Source organism: Gossypium arboreum, chromosome 7 (assembly GCF_025698485.1).
Source record: "Gossypium arboreum isolate Shixiya-1 chromosome 7, ASM2569848v2, whole genome shotgun sequence".
Taxonomy (NCBI): domain Eukaryota; kingdom Viridiplantae; phylum Streptophyta; class Magnoliopsida; order Malvales; family Malvaceae; genus Gossypium; species Gossypium arboreum.
The window spans coordinates 47,961,643-47,970,866 of record NC_069076.1 but is presented as its reverse complement, the minus strand read 5'-3'; the positions used below and the strand labels follow the sequence as shown (position 1 = coordinate 47,970,866).

Sequence of the window (9,224 nt, the reverse complement as noted above, 5' to 3'; positions counted from 1 at the left end):
TGGTCGAATCTGACATGCCACATTGAAATTAAAAAACCCATGTTCCCTTTTTAGTGTTTTAAAAGCCGACATTTGTTAAGCTAACCAAGTGAATGGAAGCTGGGCACCAAGTAGGTATCCATAACAGAGGAGGTGAGCCATGAAGGCTACTTAAGTACCAAGCTCTTCGATTGGATCCAATCCTAGACATGCCCACATCCATTGCCACACTTGGTTATAACGGATTGAAACTTCTTTGAGTGGTTATCTTTGATAAATCAAATATTTGTGACGTCGTGTTATTTTAAAAACAAGTATCGTTTTGAAATCGCGCCCGAAGTCCAACCCATTTGAATTATTATTCACAAGAATAAAGTTATTAAAAATAATATAATCCCAGAAAATCAAAGAAGAAAATAAAGTTAAAATGGCCTTATTACAACCCAAAAATGAAATAGTAATTAAAAATAGCTTAAGAAAACTAGTCTCTTTTTCAAACCCAAAAGCGTTCACCATGGCCACTCAGAATCCCCTCCAGCTCCAAGACACTCACATCAAGGCCCACCTGCAAGGTTAAAGAAGGGGTGAGTTTGGAAACTTAGTGTGTAAGGAAAACCCATTCAAAGCCCAGGTCAGCTCAAGCCCATCGGGCCTAAGCCCATTCAGATAACAGTGATACTGGGCTAGAGCCCTTTTCAGATTACATTGAACTCGGCCTTAGCCCCTTATTCAGATAACAGTATGGCCCATAGGCCCATTTCAAAATACATGCAACATCAATAAACATATGCAAGCCCATTTGGGGAGTCTACTCAACCCACCAACCGCTACACTCCACCCGCATCAGCCCTACACTCCATGTGGGAATAGCTCAACCCACCCAAATTTACACTCCACAATTGCAGCCTTTGTTGCTCGATTATCAAAGAATTGAGGCAAAGCCTCCAGTACGTGGACAAGCCACTTTCAGTACTTCCTCCATCAATATCCCAGTCCCATGCATAAGATAATAACAACATGGCATGCAGTAAATAACAATAGTCCAACATGCATTTAGGTCAATTTACTCCTAGGGGTATTTCGGTACTTTATCTCCTAGGGGTAAAACTGTAAATTTTCCACTTTTTTAAGGTATTTCATTAATTTGTCTATTTTAGGGTTTTTCATGCATATTCCTACTTTTCACGTACTAACAGAATCACTTACTGAGGGTCCTTACCGAATTGGGCCCGTTGGACCTTTACTCCAATTTTGGCCCAATAAGCCCAAAAATATCGAAGGCACAGAAGTCATGCACTTTACAGTCCAAACATTGCAGCTTACCAAAAACATTAATCGATTTACCTCATGAGCATTCGCACACTCGCAAATCTACAAAATACCGGTTTTTCAGAATTTTGGCTTTTCAGCTTTTGCCGATCTAGACTAAGAAAGGGTGTCAGTTACCCACCTGTTTTATGACGCTTCTTTGACGAGATCCACGCTCGAACTACCTACAATTATATTACTACCACGTTAATCTACTACCGAAACGAACTACATAATATCTCCTTACCTTATTCGGCCATAACACCTTAGGCACTAGCAATCCTACCTTTGCCGAAGTTTGCGACTAGACTTAGATCCCGTTACTCCACTTGTCCAAGCCCTTGATCAGTAGCCTCCAGATCACATTATTATCAAGACAAAATAGTTATCACAACCCCTTAGGGCTACAAGTCCAAGTCGACAGCCTCCCTAACCTTTAGGGGTTTCAACTTTTCTAAAATACGAAATAAAGACTAGATTGAAAAGACTTACCACTGGTTCCTTCGGTTAATGATCCCAATTAATTTCTACTCAATTCTGATGCCGATCTAAGCCCTCAAATGATAACAAAAGTCGAGCCTTCAGTGATCTCACTATTCGGCCAAGTCCCTAATAGAGTGGGGTTTTCGGCTTTTGTTGAAGCTGTGTAAAGAAAGATGAAATAGAAGGGGTTTGCTATGGCCCTGTCGACAGAACCTTGAGGTTTATAGAACTAGAGAATTGGTCAAGAATGATGGAAAAGATAATAAAATTGGCTAGGAGAAATCGGCACAGAAGAAAGTATAGTTTTCGGGATTTCGGCTTCTTATGGCAATGGCTATGAAGGTTTTAGAAACGGCTGAAGAAAAAGATGGAGATGCACAGGTGGTTAGAGAGATTCGGCTATGGAGGAAAATAAGAAAAAGAAAAAGTTGAAGAGAAAATGAGAAAAGAAAGAAGAGGAGAATGGTCAGCAAACGGCACAACCTTCCCCCTCATGCCGAATTTATACTGGCACTTAACCTTGCTGAATTTTCCCATGCTAGAGGCCCTTCGCCGGCCAATTCCTGCTCCTTGATCAGCTCCTAAATCTTCTCCTTTATCAGTTCCTAAATCCTCTCCCTTATCAGCTCCTAAATCCTCTCCCTTATCAGCTCCTAAGTCCTCTCCCTTATCAGCTCCTAAATCTTCTCCTAACAGCCTTTCACTTTAGTTCCACTGCTTACCTTTTTTGTACATAAAAAATTAATATCACCAATTTGCTTACCTTATGACTCGAACCTTTGCTCTCCTTGGTCATCCACACGCCACCTCTCAAGCCCCCAAGTGACGCCACAAGCCAACTTACCATGGGCTTCTTTGTGTTTTATTTTACCTAGTTAATACCTTAAAGCCCAGCTAACCAGAACCCTCTTCTTCTATAGAATTAAAATTAACTAAAATTACCATATTTTAACTTAAACTTGGGCCTTCTAGAGACCCACTAACCTGATTAAATCTACGCCAAGCAGATAGAACACCAAAATTTAAAATTTGCCAACACTCATAGAATTCCCAAAAATTGGGCCGTTACATGTAAGGAAAGAAAGAGGAGGGCGATCACCTTCTCATGCAGCTAATGTGAGAAGAAGAAGAAGAAGAAAAAGTTTTCCTTTTCTTATAATTTGGTCATTCCACCAAAAATTTACCATTTTCACCTAGAAATCAAAAGAATTTTCATAGCCATCAAGAGAGAAAAATGACAAGAAGACTATGGGGAGTTAGAATATCAAGTTAGATGAAAGAAATAGAAGCTGGAGGAGAGAGAAAATAAAGTTAAAGATTGAAGTCAATGGAACAAGGTAAGAACATTAAGATTTCAATATATTTTTAAGATTAATATTATTAAAAAAACATGGAATTGATGTTAATGTAGAGTTTTCTTATATATTGTCCTATGTTCTTGATATGTTAGTGAAGAGAAAATAAGAGAAAGTAATGAGAAATAGTGTAGAGAAAGAAAATAACGGTGTTATAAACATGGTAAATAAACATCTTGCACTAAAACAGTTTTAAACAGCAGCAGTAGGCTAACTTTGAAAAATCACCATAAATTGTGAAAATTGAATTAGAGTATGAAAAAAAATTTAATTAAATCTTATTTAGTCTAGTTTCTTATAGAAGAAACATTGTAGGCAATGAAGTTGTGAATCATGAGATATAATAAATTTTGTTAGACAAGGGCAGAATGATTTTGGGTTCCCCTGTTCTAATTTTGTAAAATCATAAAAAATTGGAGAAAAATAATTAGGCTCTTAAAGTTATATTTTTAAAATCCTGAATGAGTGTATTTTCAATAGAAACAAACTAGAACATCATCTTAATCTTGTACAATGAGATAATTAATTTTTAGTAAAGAATGGTCGAAACTGTCAGACAGCAGAATAAGGGTGACTTCAAAGAATAAACTGTACTCATTGGATAAACCAAAAATTCTGAAAATTTTATGGTAAGAAGAAATATAAGTATAGTTTCATGGAAAATTAGCAGAACTTAATTTCTAGTTCTGTAGCTCAAGATATAAATAATTTAGTTACTATGACACAAATGGACAGTTTTGAATATACATATAAGTAAATAGTGAAATTATTGATAATGTTACTTGTAGCATGTTATATAAATCAAGTATGTGGAATGGAGAGGAGGAGGAGAAAAATATGTATGAATATTCAGCTAGCATGGCTAATTTGTATGTTTTAGGCTCAGGGACTAAATTGAATAAAAGTAAAACTTTATGGGTAATTTTGTAAAAATGTTAGAAATGACCAATTTGTATGAAATGGATTATTTTATTATTTAAAATTACAAAATTGAATGAAATTATTAATTTAGCTCAAGATCGGGGAAAAACATGTTTTAAGGATTAAATTGAAACGTGTTGAAATTATGGAAAATTCTGATATTTTATAGAATTCATGGGTTGTTATCAATTTGTATGAGAATAACTGCTGGAAATAAGGATTAAATTGCAAGAATTTTTTTTTAGCCTAAGGATGAAATCGTTATTAATTAAAAGTTTAGGGGTAAAATGGTAATTTTGTTTAGAGCATTAATTGAATGTATTAGAACATGAAATAAATGAAAACGACGATCAAATTTATTTATAAAGATCTGGATGACTCGAATACGAGACTTGAACGTGGAAAAGAAAAGATATCGGATTAATGAAATTATAAACATGAACACGCAACGAGGTAAGCTAGTGTAACTTGAATTGTATTTTTAAATGCATGAAATATTGATATAATGAATCACCTGATTTATGTTTATGGAGAAATGGCAAGAGAATGATATTTACCATGACATGTAAATATGTGATTATCTTTGATACGTTGATACAAGGAAATTAAGTAAATTGAGACGAGTAATAAATTCAAGTAAAACATATCGAAAAAAAAAATAAGTATGTTAAGGGACAATATGTTTGATTTTAATTAGTTCCAAATATGAATGTTAGATGAAATGAAATATCTGATAAATAAATCGATAACTCCGGTAATGCTCCGTAACTTTATTCCGATGACGGATTCAGGTTAGGGGCGTTATAGTTTTCTTGTAAATACTGTTCCTTGATGGATACATACGAACTGATCTTACATTGGACGAATTTCCATTCTAGGTTTGATAACTATCAGACTACCATTCAGATCATATCTTGAACCTAAACCCAAATCAAACGTAAATTGATGATGAAGCATTTTAGACCATTCGGAAGAATTTAAAACACATTTGTTACATGACACAAGAACGCCCAAACTAACAAATGATTCAAATTCCAAAAACCTTAGATCGAGATATAATACTATTCAGATATGGCGGATACCAGATAACTCAGATTTCAACCTTAATTAACCTAGACAAACTCAAAACAATGAATACTTATACCTTTCATAACTACGAATATGCCCGTATCCCATACATATGGACTTCTATTGCAGATTATCTCTTTAGAAATATGATACATACTTTTATTTCGAAACCATCCTTTAAGACTCATTCAACTTCATCACAAAATTAACTGACAAAGTTAACTTCAGAACATCTCAGGTCATTATGATAAAATCATCTATAGGGGAGATCTTAGAACTTACCACCTGAGTGAATACCAGATTTTCCCACGTCGGTATTCCTGAATATGCCACCTAGGCATTGCGTAGTTTGCCACAAAGGCGACACAAAGCATGCCTCCAAATCTTAGTAGACCATGCCACATAGGTAACGCACAGAATCACGTATTTACTGTCCCTACAGACTTTCACAGAAGGTGTCATTGGTTTTTCCCACATGACTTAAACATTTTCCCATATCATGATCTACCAATCCAGTCTACATACTACTAAAGACATCACCATGAGCATTTTTATAGTCATACAATACCATAGGTCTCCACCACATGGCCTCATACATATTTTCATACCATGATCTATATGTCCAGTCTACATATCATTGAAGGCATCACCATGAATATTGTCTTTAAACATGATTTTTCTTTCTAGTTAGCAATATTTCTTCCTTACTAGATGCGTCACAAATGGATATTTGTTTATCCCACACAGATTACACTACCCAATTCATTTTTTTACCTTATTTGTCCATATTCTCTTAATAAAATTCACCTTGATCTACCAATTTCAATTTTGACTATATCTCACATCATTTCGATCATACATTAGTAATTTTATCTCCAAAGTGAACATGCAACATCATTACTTCGATTCATTTACATACCACTTGTCCTAGATAATTTCCTCATATGTATTCTAAGTTGAACAGTCCACAACAAGGTAAAGACTTGATAAACCGTAATTTATACATATTTCTATCCCATGCTTAGCACATTTTATGGATGATTTTTCCTTGAAATTGGTGAATCTGATGCTCCTAAAGCCTTAATTTCATATTTTATACTTAGGTGAGAATAGGAGAGTGAAAGAAACGAGAAACGGGCCAAAAACAGAGAAAATAGACCAACGTAGGAAATTAACACGGCTTGGACTTCCTCACACGGGCAGACCACACGGCTGTGTCAATTTGGCAGAATAGAAGCACGACTCACACAGGTAGACCACACACCCGTGCCTATTTATCAGGCTAGACCACAGCCTGAAGTAATCGCACACGGGCATGTCACACGGGCGTGTCCCTGTCGAGCCCAAGTTTAGTCCAATTTGGAAAAGGGCAATTTTGAGGGCTCTTAGGCATTCCAAAGCCTATAAATACACCTTAGAAGAAGAGAATAGGGGGGACACAGAGGAGGAAGCAGGGGACTGCTCAAGGAAAGCCGATTGATCCATCTTAGAAGCCAGATTCATCATCAAGACTGAAGATCTCCCCTTAATTTTGCTTCAGGAGTTTTAGGTTTTTCTTTATGTTTTTTATTCATTATTCTTCTGAGATGTTTACCTTTTTAGTTATGAACTAAACCCCTAAATACCTAAAGGGAATGAAACCTAAGACAGATCTTATTATTATTATCTGAATTGTATGATAAATATTTGACTTGTTCTTAGTTATGTGTTCTTAATTCTTGTTTTGATATTCTAGGATATTGATTCAAGTTAAGCTCTTATTCAGAGGAGGAATAAACCCTGTCTAAGAGTACATTTATCATAATTAAGCGAAGTTGATTGTGCGCCTAGAGATAGGGTGACAAGATTTTGCCGGATTAGGGTGAAACCTAATAAGGGGATCCATAGATCGAGTTAATGCAACCCTAGGGAGTTAATCAGAAAGAGGTTTCAATTATTCAACCTAGGGTTAGACATTGTTAGTCTCGAGAGAGATAATAATATAACTTAGGGATTTCTACGGATCAAGTCAAATGAATAAATCGTCCGATTCAGAGTCAAATAACAAGTGAAGTCTAGGCGGATTTTTCCTTAGGTATTGTCTCAATCAATCGAGTTTTCCAAAAGTACTTTCCCAATTCTATTTTCTGTGAATTCTTAGTTTAGTTAATTAGTTAGTTAAAACAAACCGCATTATTCTTAGGCTAGATAATAAAAAGACAGTCATTACTAGTACTTTTAGTTCCTTTGGGTTCGACAATACGGTCTTGCTAAAGCTATACTACTGTTAGATAGGTACACTTGCCTTCATCGTGATAATAGTTAGTTTCAAGAACGATTCATTATAAATATTTAAAACCTGTCACGAATATCACGTATCAAGTTTTTGGCGCCGTTGTCGGGGAACTAAGATATTAGGAACACTCGATTTTTATTACTTTAGCCATTTACTTTTACTGCAATATTTACTTTTACTGCAATTTAAATTTTACTCTAATTTTTATTACTAATTGTTCTTTTTCCCTTTTTCTGGCAGGTTCTTATAGTTTATGAGTAGAAGAAACCCGTCAGGACCATTACTTTTTGACAGTGAGATCGATCGCACAGTTCGTAGAAACCAAAGAGAAATAAGGCGAAGCTTAAGATACACAGAGAACGAGCAAGAGGACAATATTCAAACCACAATCGAGGAGATGGCTGAAAACCACGAAAATCTGCTACCTCCTGCAATTGTTGTTAATCAAAATCCTGCTCTGCGCACTATGTATGATTATGCTAAACCTAATTTAATAGGAACTGAGTCAAGTATAGTTAGACCTGCTATTGCTGCAAATAATTTTGAACTGAAACCTAACACAATTCAAATGATACAATAGTTTGTTAAGTTTGATGGTTTGCAGGACGAGGATCCCAATGCTCACTTGGCAAATTTCATAGAATTTTGCGATACCTTTAAAATTAATGGCATTTCTGATGACACCATTCGCCTTCGGTTGTTTTCCTTTTTATTAAGGAATAAGGCTAAATAATGGTTGAACTCGTTACCACGAGGGTCAATCACTATTTGGGAACAAATGACCAAAAAAATTTTATTAAAATATTTCCACTGGCTAAAACAGCCAAATTACGTAATGATATCTCTTCTTTTGTGCAGATGGATTTAGAAACACTCTACGATGCATGGGAGAGATATAAGGACCTTTTGCGAGGATGCCCTCACGATGGGTTACCACTCGGGCTACAGGTTCAAACTTTTCATAATGGCCTGAATCCTTCGACTCGACAAATGATTGATGCAACCGCTGGAGGAACTATCAATAATAAGACACCTAAGGCGGCTTACGAATTTATTGAGGAGATGTCACTGAATAACTATCAGTGGCAAGTTTTGAAAACAAAGCTAACGAAAGTAGTCGGTGTTTTCAACCTCTATGCGGTTACTATGCTATCTAACCAAGTAGAACTCTTAAATAAAAAGATTGACGGTTTGTGTGGTTCTACTCAGGTACATCTAGTGATGAGGTGTGATTCAAATGGAAGAGGAGCATGCATAGAATATCAACCCTTCAACCCTAGCATCGAGGAGGAACAAGTCCAATATATGGGTAACAATAACTCTAGGTCCCAAAATAACCCATATAGCAATACTTAACAATGTAGGTTGGAGGAATCACCCAAATGTTTCATGGGAAGGCCAAGGAAATTAGAAACCACCATCCCCTCTAGGCTTTCAGCAACCACAATACCAGCAGGAGAAAAAGTTGAACCTTGAGGAGATGCTAACCAAATTCATCTCGGTGTCTGAGACTCATTTTCAGAATACCGAAACGGCACTCAAAAATCAACAAGCATCGATCCAAGGACTCGAAACTCAAATTGGACAGCTAGTTAAGATGATTTTAGAAAGAGCACCAAGAAATCTACCTAGTAACACCGAACCCAATCCAAAAGCACAGTGGAAGCAGTTACACTGAGGAGTGGGAAAGTGTTAGCTAAGTCAAAAAAGAAGCCACAACAAGAAGCTGATAGAAGAAAATGAGAGGAGATAAAACCCAAAAGCAAAGACAATCCAATGTCGAAGGAATATAAACCACCAATTTCGCACCCAGAAAAGTTGAAGAAAGACTGCAT

General features: G+C 36.0%; 1 non-coding gene across 1 annotated transcript; it reads right to left on the bottom strand.

The window, feature by feature from the left end:
* Positions 1 to 8,214: 8,214 nt before the first annotated feature.
* LOC128296231 (small nucleolar RNA R71) lies at positions 8,215 to 8,321 on the bottom strand. The gene has a single exon (XR_008286780.1). It is a non-coding gene; the product is annotated as a small nucleolar RNA R71 (small nucleolar RNA).
* Positions 8,322 to 9,224: the final 903 nt, after the last annotated feature.